Source organism: Pinus tabuliformis, chromosome Q (genome assembly GCF_031772625.1).
Source record: "Pinus tabuliformis cultivar Carrire ecotype Pingquan chromosome Q, CPIR1, whole genome shotgun sequence".
In the NCBI taxonomy this organism is placed as follows: domain Eukaryota; kingdom Viridiplantae; phylum Streptophyta; class Pinopsida; order Pinales; family Pinaceae; genus Pinus; species Pinus tabuliformis.
The window spans coordinates 9,298,938-9,314,033 of NC_142296.1; positions in this window are offsets into that span (position 1 = coordinate 9,298,938).

Consider the following 15,096-nt stretch of genomic DNA (forward strand, 5'->3'; position numbering starts at 1 on the left):
CTGTCGCAATATTATGTTCTGGGTCTAACTGATGTCTGGTACAGCTGCAAGTTGAGAGAATTTATTTTTAGATCTGTACGCAGGTTGGCTTAGGTAAAAGCGCGTGTATACGCGGGTTTCGCTCATTGAAGTAGCGTATATCTCTTGAAGCTTGATTTTTGGGTTTGCAGTTGGATCTGACTGTTATTGCAGAGTTCTGTAGACTGCTCTGTGTTCTGGTATCTGGTGATTGACAGGGTTCAGTGGTTCAGTGATTCAAAGTTTGATAATGCTAGTATTGGTTGTTTTATGCTTCAATGATCTGTTGTGAAAGTTGAATGAATTGGGGTCTACAGATTGTAATGTTGTGCTTCAGGAATATCCAGTCTGAAAATGTATGAAAGGTGGTACCTGAAAGAAAGAAGATTGTAGGTCAGCACCTACGTACTAGTATCTTAGCTAGTACAAGAGCAAAGGGGGGTTGGAGCTCCCTTCCAAGGAAGTTTGGAGAACGAGAGAAGGTTGTAGCCTTCTGCAGGTTGTAGCCTGCGTACTGGTATAAGGCTGCACCAGTACAAAAAGATTGTAAACTGAAGTTTCATATTAAAGAAAGATAGAGACAACTTGCAGCAGGTGGTTTTCACCCACATTGGGTTTCCACCTTATATCTTGGTGTTCATGTGTGTGACTTTTGATCTGTTCTGTTATGCTGCACCTGTTTACTGTTAATGTGGTGAATAATGTCCTGATGCACTTAACTGAAGAATAAGCTAACTAAATTATGAGTTTTCTTCTTATACGCTGTTTTATTTAGTCACAGTAGCGTGTACACGCTGGTTCACTTAACTGAAGTAGCGTATATGGTTCTGAGCATTGAAAAAGTTTGATTGATCTGATAATACTGATTCACCCCCCCCCCCTCTCAGTATTATTTCCAACAATTGGTATCAGAGCAGGTCCTTCAGAGAAGCTTGATCGCTTGAAGGTAGATCATTCATCATGAGCAACTACGAGAAAGAAGCATCAATCAGGCCACCGATTTTTGATGGGACAAATTTCAATTATTGGAAGGTAAGAGTTACTGCATATCTTCAATCTCTTGGTACATAAGTTTGGAACATTGTAGAAACAGGCTATGCTTTTCCTTCAGCTACTCCTACAGATCCAGCTGAGAAAAAGCAGTATGAAACAAATGCAAAAGCAGTCAGTACTCTATTAGGAAGTATATCCCAAACAGAATTCATGAAGGTCATGCACTTCAAATCAGCAAAAGAGATATGGGACAAAATGGTCACTAGCTATGAAGGAGATGAACAGGTAAAACAAGCTAAACTTCAAACTCTCAGGATTCAATATGAGACTCTCAAGATGTATAATGATGAAAGTGTGGCTAATTATTTTCTTCGGGTAGATGAGATTGTTAATTGTATGAAAAATTTGGGTGAAGAAATAAAAGAGACTATAGTAGTTCAAAAGATTCTAAGATCATTATCCCCCAAGTTTGAATCTAAAGTATCTGCAATAGAAGAAAAGGAAAATCTCCGTGTTCTCACTATGTCTCAGCTACATGGAATTCTAACTGCTTATGAAATGAGAAAGGGAGGTCCATCAGACAGAAGGGAAGCTGCTTTTAAGGCATCAGGAAAAGAAGATTACTATGAAGCAAGTCATGTTCCAGAAGAAGAGGAAGAAGAATCAAATTTTGTCAGAAATCTTCAAAGGGGTTCTGGAAGGTTCAGAGGTAAGCTACCTTTCAAATGCTTTGCTTGTGGAAGAGTAGGTCATTATGCTGCAAAATGTCCTTATAAGGATAAAGGAAAAGAACCTGCTAGATGGAACAAGAAACAAAGTGCAAATAAGAAAAGCTACTACACCCATGAAGATAGTGATGGCTTATCAAACAGTGATGAAGATGAACAAGGTAATAAATATAAGCTGTTAATGGCATTTGAAGATGATGATTATGAGGATGCTGTAAATGTGGATAATCTCTATGATGAAATTACTAGACTCAAGAGATGCATAGAAGAAAAGAATGTGATCATTGATACTTTGCAATTTCAAATTGATGAAAAGGAAAAACATCTTGAAAAACTAGAAGGTGAAATTGTTGGTCTCAGAAAAGAAATTGAGAAAACAAAAGCTATTAATCTTAAGTTTGTCAAAGGATCTGAAACTTTGGATGAGATTATCAATGTGCAGCGGTCTCCTCTAAACAAGACAGGTTTGGGCTATAATGGAGAAACCTCTCAAGCATCCACCTCAAAAAGTTATCTTGATGCAGCAAGAAGAAATGAGCAGAAGAACAATGAAGATAATCAGGTACAGCAGGGACGAATTACAAACAGAAACTATCAGGGACAATCCATCTTAAGGGTGAACAAAAGCTACAACCAGCCACAGGTAAAATCTTCTCAGTTTGGTTCAAGAATAAATGAAAATAGAAATTACAATCAGTTGGCTGGTAGATTCAATAACCGCAGAAGCTTCTTCAATGGACAATGCTTTTCTTGCCATAACTTTGGTCACAAAGCAGCTCAATGTGTTGCATATAAAACAATCATGACTAGGGAAGCTCAAAAACAAAGAAGTATGACAGGGATTACAAAAAGGACCTATAACAACTTTTCGGTTCTTGAAAATGAAGTTGAATGTTCTATTTGCAATAATTTTGGTCATGAAGACTCTGAATGCAGGAGCAGGTTTCAGGAGAAAAAGGAACAAGCCACAAGCACCAAAACATGGAGAATAAAGGAACCTCAAACAGAAAGATGTGGGATAGCATTTTATGCAGAAGGACAGGAAAATCTATGGTATATTGACAGTGGATGTTCGAAACATATGACAGGTGATAAAGAAAAACTTGAATCTTATTCTACTTTAGAAAAGGGAAAGAAAGTTTCTTTTGGAAATGATACTCCTGCAACTATAAAAGGAAAAGGTATTGCTCCTTTGAAAGAAAAGGTCAAGGCTGGAAATGTTTTGTATGTTGATGGATTGAAGCATAATCTACTAAGTGTCAGCCAGATGTGTGATCAAAAAACCGAGGTTATTTTCAGATCGAATGGATGTCTTGTTCGTGATCTTGATACAGGTAAAACAGTTCTCAAAGGCAAAAGAACTCCAAATAATCTGTACATATTTGAAGAAGGACAACAACAATGCTATCTTAGCAAGGATGAAGAGCACTGGTTATGGCATCGAAGGTTGGGACATCTAAGCTTCTCACAAATAAGGAAAGCATGCAAATATCAGGCAGTTCGCGATCTTCCAGATATCAAAATTCCAGACAACACCATATGCAAATCTTGTCAGTTTGGAAAGCAAACCAGAACTAACTTTCCAGAGAAGGAAGGATCAGCTAGCTTGCCTCTTGAGCTAGTCCATACAGATGTATGTGGTCCATTTAGGAAAAGGACACCTCGAGGAGAAGAATATCTGATATTATTCATTGATGATTTCTCAAGGTTTGTTTGGTTAGGGCTTATGAAGCACAAAGATGAAGCATTCGAAAAATTCAAATCCTTCAAAGCATTGGTTGAAAATGAATCAGGACACAAAATTAAGTGCCTCAGATCTGACAGAGGTGGGGAGTTCACCTCAAATGAATTTTTCGATTTCTGCGATGAACATGGGATAAGAAGAGAATTCTCTACAGCTAGAACTCCTCAGCAAAATGGGGTTGTGGAAAGAATGAACAGAACTATCCAACAAATGGCTCGTGCTATGCTCGATGAATCAGGTACTCCTGCAACCTTCTGGGGTGAAGCTGCACATGCTGCTGTTATTATTCTTAACAAAACAAATGTCCGAGTAAACAGCACTCAAACACCTCATGAGCTTTGGAGTGGTAAAACTCCTTCCGTGAAGCACTTCAAAATCTTTGGGAGCAAATGTTATATTAAGAATACTGATGAGCAACTTGGCAAACTTGAACCAAGAGCAGATGAGGGCATTCTTCTTGGTTATTCTCCACATAGCAAAGCATACAAGTGCTACAATAAAAGACTTGGCAGAATTGTTGACAGTATTGATGTAGTGGTTGATGAGAAGGGATATATTCCTAGGCAAGTTCATCATGAAGACATTGAAGAAGATGAAGGCTACTCTCAAAGGCGGAATGATGAAGAAGAAGAACCTCAAGAAGAAGAAGAATCTCAAGAAGAACCAGAGGAGCAGACAAGAATAGAAGAGAAGACTCCATCCAGATATGTTCAAAAGAATCATCCAGAAACTCAGATTGTGGGGCAGAAAGAAGCAGGAGTACAAACAAGAAGGACACTTGCAGAAGCTTCAAGCTACTTGGCATTACTCTCCTCCACTGAACCACAAAATGTGAAAGAGGCATGCAAGGATGAATGTTGGGTCAAAGCAATGGATGAAGAACTTGAGCAGATCGAAAAGAACAACACTTGGGAATTAGTTCCTAGACCAAAAGATAAAAATGTAATAGGAACAAAATGGGTCTTCAAGAATAAATTGAATGAAAATGGAGAAGTAATTAGGAACAAGGCCAGACTCGTTTGTAAAGGGTATGCACAGCAAGAAGGAATAGATTTTGAAGAGACCTTTGCTCCTGTGGCAAGACTTGAGGCTATCCGAATGTTCCTTGCTCTCTCAAGCTTTCAAAACTTCAAGGTATTTCAAATGGATGTGAAATCAGCCTTTCTGAATGGAGACTTAGAAGAAGAAGTATATATTGAGCAGCCAGATGGTTTCATTCTTGGGAATGATCCAAACCTTGTATGCAGATTAAAAAAGGCTCTCTATGGACTCAAACAAGCTCCAAGGGCTTGGTACTATCGGTTGGACAAATATCTTCACCAACAAGGCTTTTCAAAAGGATCAGCAGATAGCAATCTCTATATAAAAGTTGAAAATAACAAATTGCTAATTCTTGTTGTTTATGTAGATGATATTATCTTTGGCAGCAATGAGGAGACTATGAGTCAAAACTTTGCCTCGGTTATGCAGAAAGAATTCGAAATGTCACTACTTGGAGAATTGACATATTTTCTTGGATTGCAAATTCAACAAAATGAAGGAGGTATCTTCTTGTCTCAAACCAAATACCTCAAGCAGATCTTGAAGAAGTATGGCATGGAAGAGTCAAAGCCAGTATGTACACCCATGGTTACAGGATGCAGCCTCAGTGCAAATGATGAATCAGCAGCAGTTCACCAACCCACTTATAGATCCATGATTGGGAGTTTGCTCTATTTGACAGGTACCCGACCAGATATTACACATGCAGTAGGAATTGTTGGAAGATTTCAAGCCAACCCAAAGGAAACTCATCTTCAGGCAGTCAAAAGAATCTTCAAGTATCTTCAAGGGACCCAAAACTATGGCTTATGGTATCCTAGAGATACAGATCTCACTCTTCATGCTTACACAGATGCAGATTGGGCTGGAAGTGTGGATGATAGGAAAAGCACAAGTGGTGGTGCTTTCTTCATGGGTTCCAGATTAGTATCTTGGTTCAGCAAGAAACAGAGTTCGATTGCCTTATCTACAGCTGAAGCAGAATATGTGGCTGCGGCATCTTGTTGCACACAACTTCTTTGGATGATGCAGACCTTGCAGGACTTTCAAATCACTTGCACTCCACCAGTTTCTATCTTATGTGATAATACTAGTGCAATCAGCATTTCAAAGAATCCAGTCATGCACTCAAAGACCAAGCACATACCAATCAAGTACCATTTTCTCCGGGAACAAGTGCTTGAGCAGAAGGTCAAGTTGGAGTATGTTACTTCTAAGGAACAAGTTGCTGATATTCTCACAAAACCACTGCCCAGGGAAACTTTTGAATATCTCAGACAAAAGCTGGGAGTAGTTGATGCTTCATCCTGCTGTTGAAGCTTGTTCTGTTCTACAGAAAAGTTGGTATACGCAAGTTACGAAAGGTATATACGCGTATACACGCGGATTTATGATGGGAAAGTCGCGTGTATGGTGTACGCTTGTTGCAGAGAGTATATCCGCGTCCATACGCTGTTTCATGCAGGAGAAATCGCGTATATGAAGTTCTGAACAGCAAGGGCAAACTCTGGAGTTCTGAACAGCAATGGGTATGTCAGAATTCTTCAGGCACGGTTTCAGGGGGTGCAGCAGGCACAGGTTCAGGGGGAGCAGTTTAAAAGTCTCATAAAGCATTGTTGGCATTCAGATGTTTTGGTTGTTGATTTCAGGAAAAGGAGCTCAGAAAGAAATCCTGGTTGCTGATCTAAAAAGATGTTTCTCAGATGCTGCTGGTGACTTTCATAAGTCTTGGTCTAGATCTGTTGTCTCTATGTCATATCTCTTTTATGATGTCAAGGTCATGTAACGGCCTATGTTGGTTTCCCCACTATGCCTGGGATGAATGATGTAATATAATTGATTGTTTCTGATGTGTCCCCTCTTGGTAGGGAGTATGGATGTATGTATTGAGTCTTTTTGTGATAGAAAGGTCCCTTATGGTGTATAAGTCTTGGTTCTTGTTGAAGAACATCTTTTGCAGATCTGGCCTACTGTCAGGGGGAGCATGAGTCAGCACAGCCAAGCAGAGGTATCAGCATGTCCTCAGGGGGAGCACAGCCCTTTGCCCTTGATGTCAAAGGGGGAGAGTGACTGGTTGCCATCAAGTCCAAAGGGGGAGATTGTTGGCATTATGATTCAAGTGTTGTCCTTGATGGCAACTCACTCAGAGGTTGGTACAGGTGCTCAGAGGTTGGTACAGGTGATGGCAACTTAATCAGAAGACAGATCCTAGTACAGCATGCCAAGGAAGTTCATATACGCAGGTTCGTTAAGCCCAAGTCGCGTGTACACGCTGGTTGGCTTCAGCAAAAGCGCGTGTATGTGGAAAAGTACCTTTGGTCCATGGCGGTTAGTCCTTGGAAGTTGTGCCTATGGTTTCGGACCATTGTGTCTCGACGGGCGTGTCGATCCCTAGTTTTGAAGTTGATGGTATTGTGTTACTATGGTTTTGGCTCTTGGTATTGAGCAAGGCCTAAGGCTATATAAGGAGAAGAAGATCATTAGGCAAGATCATCTTTTTCGACAAGGCTTGAATATCTAAAAGAGAAAGAGATCTGATATGCAGGGTCTGGGTTGCTTGATCTAAGCTAAGGAGAAATCACATCGGTTGATGGAAGACTAGATCTAAGGATAAATCGGGATCTAATGGTTTGAAATGCACTATTATGATATGGTTGATTATGCGTATTTCTAGATCTGCATACTGTCGCAATATTATGTTCTGGGTCTAACTGATGTCTGGTACAGCTGCAAGTTGAGAGAATTTATTTTTAGATCTGTACGCAGGTTGGCTTAGGTAAAAGCGCGTGTATACGCGGGTTTCGCTCATTGAAGTAGCGTATATCTCTTGAAGCTTGATTTTTGGGTTTGCAGTTGGATCTGACTGTTATTGCAGAGTTCTGTAGACTGCTCTGTGTTCTGGTATCTGGTGATTGACAGGGTTCAGTGGTTCAGTGATTCAAAGTTTGATAATGCTAGTATTGGTTGTTTTATGCTTCAATGATCTGTTGTGAAAGTTGAATGAATTGGGGTCTACAGATTGTAATGTTGTGCTTCAGGAATATCCAGTCTGAAAATGTATGAAAGGTGGTACCTGAAAGAAAGAAGATTGTAGGTCAGCACCTACGTACTAGTATCTTAGCTAGTACAAGAGCAAAGGGGGGTTGGAGCTCCCTTCCAAGGAAGTTTGGAGAACGAGAGAAGGTTGTAGCCTTCTGCAGGTTGTAGCCTGCGTACTGGTATAAGGCTGCACCAGTACAAAAAGATTGTAAACTGAAGTTTCATATTAAAGAAAGATAGAGACAACTTGCAGCAGGTGGTTTTCACCCACATTGGGTTTCCACCTTATATCTTGGTGTTCATGTGTGTGACTTTTGATCTGTTCTGTTATGCTGCACCTGTTTACTGTTAATGTGGTGAATAATGTCCTGATGCACTTAACTGAAGAATAAGCTGACTAAATTATGAGTTTTCTTCTTATACGCTGTTTTATTTAGTCACAGTAGCGTGTACACGCTGGTTCACTTAACTGAAGTAGCGTATATGGTTCTGAGCATTGAAAAAGTTTGATTGATCTGATAATACTGATTCACCCCCCCCCCCCTCTCAGTATTATTTCCAACAATTGGTATCAGAGCAGGTCCTTCAGAGAAGCTTGATCGCTTGAAGGTAGATCATTCATCATGAGCAACTACGAGAAAGAAGCATCAATCAGGCCACCGATTTTTGATGGGACAAATTTCAATTATTGGAAGGTAAGAGTTACTGCATATCTTCAATCTCTTGGTACATAAGTTTGGAACATTGTAGAAACAGGCTATGCTTTTCCTTCAGCTACTCCTACAGATCCAGCTGAGAAAAAGCAGTATGAAACAAATGCAAAAGCAGTCAGTACTCTATTAGGAAGTATATCCCAAACAGAATTCATGAAGGTCATGCACTTCAAATCAGCAAAAGAGATATGGGACAAAATGGTCACTAGCTATGAAGGAGATGAACAGGTAAAACAAGCTAAACTTCAAACTCTCAGGATTCAATATGAGACTCTCAAGATGTATAATGATGAAAGTGTGGCTAATTATTTTCTTCGGGTAGATGAGATTGTTAATTGTATGAAAAATTTGGGTGAAGAAATAAAAGAGACTATAGTAGTTCAAAAGATTCTAAGATCATTATCCCCCAAGTTTGAATCTAAAGTATCTGCAATAGAAGAAAAGGAAAATCTCCGTGTTCTCACTATGTCTCAGCTACATGGAATTCTAACTGCTTATGAAATGAGAAAGGGAGGTCCATCAGACAGAAGGGAAGCTGCTTTTAAGGCATCAGGAAAAGAAGATTACTATGAAGCAAGTCATGTTCCAGAAGAAGAGGAAGAAGAATCAAATTTTGTCAGAAATCTTCAAAGGGGTTCTGGAAGGTTCAGAGGTAAGCTACCTTTCAAATGCTTTGCTTGTGGAAGAGTAGGTCATTATGCTGCAAAATGTCCTTATAAGGATAAAGGAAAAGAACCTGCTAGATGGAACAAGAAACAAAGTGCAAATAAGAAAAGCTACTACACCCATGAAGATAGTGATGGCTTATCAAACAGTGATGAAGATGAACAAGGTAATAAATATAAGCTGTTAATGGCATTTGAAGATGATGATTATGAGGATGCTGTAAATGTGGATAATCTCTATGATGAAATTACTAGACTCAAGAGATGCATAGAAGAAAAGAATGTGATCATTGATACTTTGCAATTTCAAATTGATGAAAAGGAAAAACATCTTGAAAAACTAGAAGGTGAAATTGTTGGTCTCAGAAAAGAAATTGAGAAAACAAAAGCTATTAATCTTAAGTTTGTCAAAGGATCTGAAACTTTGGATGAGATTATCAATGTGCAGCGGTCTCCTCTAAACAAGACAGGTTTGGGCTATAATGGAGAAACCTCTCAAGCATCCACCTCAAAAAGTTATCTTGATGCAGCAAGAAGAAATGAGCAGAAGAACAATGAAGATAATCAGGTACAGCAGGGACGAATTACAAACAGAAACTATCAGGGACAATCCATCTTAAGGGTGAACAAAAGCTACAACCAGCCACAGGTAAAATCTTCTCAGTTTGGTTCAAGAATAAATGAAAATAGAAATTACAATCAGTTGGCTGGTAGATTCAATAACCGCAGAAGCTTCTTCAATGGACAATGCTTTTCTTGCCATAACTTTGGTCACAAAGCAGCTCAATGTGTTGCATATAAAACAATCATGACTAGGGAAGCTCAAAAACAAAGAAGTATGACAGGGATTACAAAAAGGACCTATAACAACTTTTCGGTTCTTGAAAATGAAGTTGAATGTTCTATTTGCAATAATTTTGGTCATGAAGACTCTGAATGCAGGAGCAGGTTTCAGGAGAAAAAGGAACAAGCCACAAGCACCAAAACATGGAGAATAAAGGAACCTCAAACAGAAAGATGTGGGATAGCATTTTATGCAGAAGGACAGGAAAATCTATGGTATATTGACAGTGGATGTTCGAAACATATGACAGGTGATAAAGAAAAACTTGAATCTTATTCTACTTTAGAAAAGGGAAAGAAAGTTTCTTTTGGAAATGATACTCCTGCAACTATAAAAGGAAAAGGTATTGCTCCTTTGAAAGAAAAGGTCAAGGCTGGAAATGTTTTGTATGTTGATGGATTGAAGCATAATCTACTAAGTGTCAGCCAGATGTGTGATCAAAAAACCGAGGTTATTTTCAGATCGAATGGATGTCTTGTTCGTGATCTTGATACAGGTAAAACAGTTCTCAAAGGCAAAAGAACTCCAAATAATCTGTACATATTTGAAGAAGGACAACAACAATGCTATCTTAGCAAGGATGAAGAGCACTGGTTATGGCATCGAAGGTTGGGACATCTAAGCTTCTCACAAATAAGGAAAGCATGCAAATATCAGGCAGTTCGCGATCTTCCAGATATCAAAATTCCAGACAACACCATATGCAAATCTTGTCAGTTTGGAAAGCAAACCAGAACTAACTTTCCAGAGAAGGAAGGATCAGCTAGCTTGCCTCTTGAGCTAGTCCATACAGATGTATGTGGTCCATTTAGGAAAAGGACACCTCGAGGAGAAGAATATCTGATATTATTCATTGATGATTTCTCAAGGTTTGTTTGGTTAGGGCTTATGAAGCACAAAGATGAAGCATTCGAAAAATTCAAATCCTTCAAAGCATTGGTTGAAAATGAATCAGGACACAAAATTAAGTGCCTCAGATCTGACAGAGGTGGGGAGTTCACCTCAAATGAATTTTTCGATTTCTGCGATGAACATGGGATAAGAAGAGAATTCTCTACAGCTAGAACTCCTCAGCAAAATGGGGTTGTGGAAAGAATGAACAGAACTATCCAACAAATGGCTCGTGCTATGCTCGATGAATCAGGTACTCCTGCAACCTTCTGGGGTGAAGCTGCACATGCTGCTGTTATTATTCTTAACAAAACAAATGTCCGAGTAAACAGCACTCAAACACCTCATGAGCTTTGGAGTGGTAAAACTCCTTCCGTGAAGCACTTCAAAATCTTTGGGAGCAAATGTTATATTAAGAATACTGATGAGCAACTTGGCAAACTTGAACCAAGAGCAGATGAGGGCATTCTTCTTGGTTATTCTCCACATAGCAAAGCATACAAGTGCTACAATAAAAGACTTGGCAGAATTGTTGACAGTATTGATGTAGTGGTTGATGAGAAGGGATATATTCCTAGGCAAGTTCATCATGAAGACATTGAAGAAGATGAAGGCTACTCTCAAAGGCGAAATGATGAAGAAGAAGAACCTCAAGAAGAAGAAGAATCTCAAGAAGAACCAGAGGAGCAGACAAGAATAGAAGAGAAGACTCCATCCAGATATGTTCAAAAGAATCATCCAGAAACTCAGATTGTGGGGCAGAAAGAAGCAGGAGTACAAACAAGAAGGACACTTGCAGAAGCTTCAAGCTACTTGGCATTACTCTCCTCCACTGAACCACAAAATGTGAAAGAGGCATGCAAGGATGAATGTTGGGTCAAAGCAATGGATGAAGAACTTGAGCAGATCGAAAAGAACAACACTTGGGAATTAGTTCCTAGACCAAAAGATAAAAATGTAATAGGAACAAAATGGGTCTTCAAGAATAAATTGAATGAAAATGGAGAAGTAATTAGGAACAAGGCCAGACTCGTTTGTAAAGGGTATGCACAGCAAGAAGGAATAGATTTTGAAGAGACCTTTGCTCCTGTGGCAAGACTTGAGGCTATCCGAATGTTCCTTGCTCTCTCAAGCTTTCAAAACTTCAAGGTATTTCAAATGGATGTGAAATCAGCCTTTCTGAATGGAGACTTAGAAGAAGAAGTATATATTGAGCAGCCAGATGGTTTCATTCTTGGGAATGATCCAAACCTTGTATGCAGATTAAAAAAGGCTCTCTATGGACTCAAACAAGCTCCAAGGGCTTGGTACTATCGGTTGGACAAATATCTTCACCAACAAGGCTTTTCAAAAGGATCAGCAGATAGCAATCTCTATATAAAAGTTGAAAATAACAAATTGCTAATTCTTGTTGTTTATGTAGATGATATTATCTTTGGCAGCAATGAGGAGACTATGAGTCAAAACTTTGCCTCGGTTATGCAGAAAGAATTCGAAATGTCACTACTTGGAGAATTGACATATTTTCTTGGATTGCAAATTCAACAAAATGAAGGAGGTATCTTCTTGTCTCAAACCAAATACCTCAAGCAGATCTTGAAGAAGTATGGCATGGAAGAGTCAAAGCCAGTATGTACACCCATGGTTACAGGATGCAGCCTCAGTGCAAATGATGAATCAGCAGCAGTTCACCAACCCACTTATAGATCCATGATTGGGAGTTTGCTCTATTTGACAGGTACCCGACCAGATATTACACATGCAGTAGGAATTGTTGGAAGATTTCAAGCCAACCCAAAGGAAACTCATCTTCAGGCAGTCAAAAGAATCTTCAAGTATCTTCAAGGGACCCAAAACTATGGCTTATGGTATCCTAGAGATACAGATCTCACTCTTCATGCTTACACAGATGCAGATTGGGCTGGAAGTGTGGATGATAGGAAAAGCACAAGTGGTGGTGCTTTCTTCATGGGTTCCAGATTAGTATCTTGGTTCAGCAAGAAACAGAGTTCGATTGCCTTATCTACAGCTGAAGCAGAATATGTGGCTGCGGCATCTTGTTGCACACAACTTCTTTGGATGATGCAGACCTTGCAGGACTTTCAAATCACTTGCACTCCACCAGTTTCTATCTTATGTGATAATACTAGTGCAATCAGCATTTCAAAGAATCCAGTCATGCACTCAAAGACCAAGCACATACCAATCAAGTACCATTTTCTCCGGGAACAAGTGCTTGAGCAGAAGGTCAAGTTGGAGTATGTTACTTCTAAGGAACAAGTTGCTGATATTCTCACAAAACCACTGCCCAGGGAAACTTTTGAATATCTCAGACAAAAGCTGGGAGTAGTTGATGCTTCATCCTGCTGTTGAAGCTTGTCTGTTCTACAGAAAAGTTGGTATACGCAAGTTACGAAAGGTATATACGCGTATACACGCGGATTTATGATGGGAAAGTCGCGTGTATGGTGTACGCTTGTTGCAGAGAGTATATCCGCGTCCATACGCTGTTTCATGCAGGAGAAATCGCGTATATGAAGTTCTGAACAGCAAGGGCAAACTCTGGAGTTCTGAACAGCAATGGGTATGTCAGAATTCTTCAGGCACGGTTTCAGGGGGTGCAGCAGGCACAGGTTCAGGGGGAGCAGTTTAAAAGTCTCATAAAGCATTGTTGGCATTCAGATGTTTTGGTTGTTGATTTCAGGAAAAGGAGCTCAGAAAGAAATCCTGGTTGCTGATCTAAAAAGATGTTTCTCAGATGCTGCTGGTGACTTTCATAAGTCTTGGTCTAGATCTGTTGTCTCTATGTCATATCTCTTTTATGATGTCAAGGTCATGTAACGGCCTATGTTGGTTTCCCCACTATGCCTGGGATGAATGATGTAATATAATTGATTGTTTCTGATGTGTCCCCTCTTGGTAGGGAGTATGGATGTATGTATTGAGTCTTTTTGTGATAGAAAGGTCCCTTATGGTGTATAAGTCTTGGTTCTTGTTGAAGAACATCTTTTGCAGATCTGGCCTACTGTCAGGGGGAGCATGAGTCAGCACAGCCAAGCAGAGGTATCAGCATGTCCTCAGGGGGAGCACAGCCCTTTGCCCTTGATGTCAAAGGGGGAGAGTGACTGGTTGCCATCAAGTCCAAAGGGGGAGATTGTTGGCATTATGATTCAAGTGTTGTCCTTGATGGCAACTCACTCAGAGGTTGGTACAGGTGCTCAGAGGTTGGTACAGGTGATGGCAACTTAATCAGAAGACAGATCCTAGTACAGCATGCCAAGGAAGTTCATATACGCAGGTTCGTTAAGCCCAAGTCGCGTGTACACGCTGGTTGGCTTCAGCAAAAGCGCGTGTATGTGGAAAAGTACCTTTGGTCCATGGCGGTTAGTCCTTGGAAGTTGTGCCTATGGTTTCGGACCATTGTGTCTCGACGGGCGTGTCGATCCCTAGTTTTGAAGTTGATGGTATTGTGTTACTATGGTTTTGGCTCTTGGTATTGAGCAAGGCCTAAGGCTATATAAGGAGAAGAAGATCATTAGGCAAGATCATCTTTTTCGACAAGGCTTGAATATCTAAAAGAGAAAGAGATCTGATATGCAGGGTCTGGGTTGCTTGATCTAAGCTAAGGAGAAATCACATCGGTTGATGGAAGACTAGATCTAAGGATAAATCGGGATCTAATGGTTTGAAATGCACTATTATGATATGGTTGATTATGCGTATTTCTAGATCTGCATACTGTCGCAATATTATGTTTTGGGTCTAACTGATGTCTGGTACAGCTGCAAGTTGAGAGAATTTATTTTTAGATCTGTACGCAGGTTGGCTTAGGTAAAAGCGCGTGTATACGCGGGTTTCGCTCATTGAAGTAGCGTATATCTCTTGAAGCTTGATTTTTGGGTTTGCAGTTGGATCTGACTGTTATTGCAGAGTTCTGTAGACTGCTCTGTGTTCTGGTATCTGGTGATTGACAGGGTTCAGTGGTTCAGTGATTCAAAGTTTGATAATGCTAGTATTGGTTGTTTTATGCTTCAATGATCTGTTGTGAAAGTTGAATGAATTGGGGTCTACAGATTGTAATGTTGTGCTTCAGGAATATCCAGTCTGAAAATGTATGAAAGGTGGTACCTGAAAGAAAGAAGATTGTAGGTCAGCACCTACGTACTAGTATCTTAGCTAGTACAAGAGCAAAGGGGGGTTGGAGCTCCCTTCCAAGGAAGTTTGGAGAACGAGAGAAGGTTGTAGCCTTCTGCAGGTTGTAGCCTGCGTACTGGTATAAGGCTGCACCAGTACAAAAAGATTGTAAACTGAAGTTTCATATTAAAGAAAGATAGAGACAACTTGCAGCAGGTGGTTTTCACCCACATTGGGTTTCCACCTTATATCTTGGTGTTCATGTGTGTGACTTTTGATCTGTTCT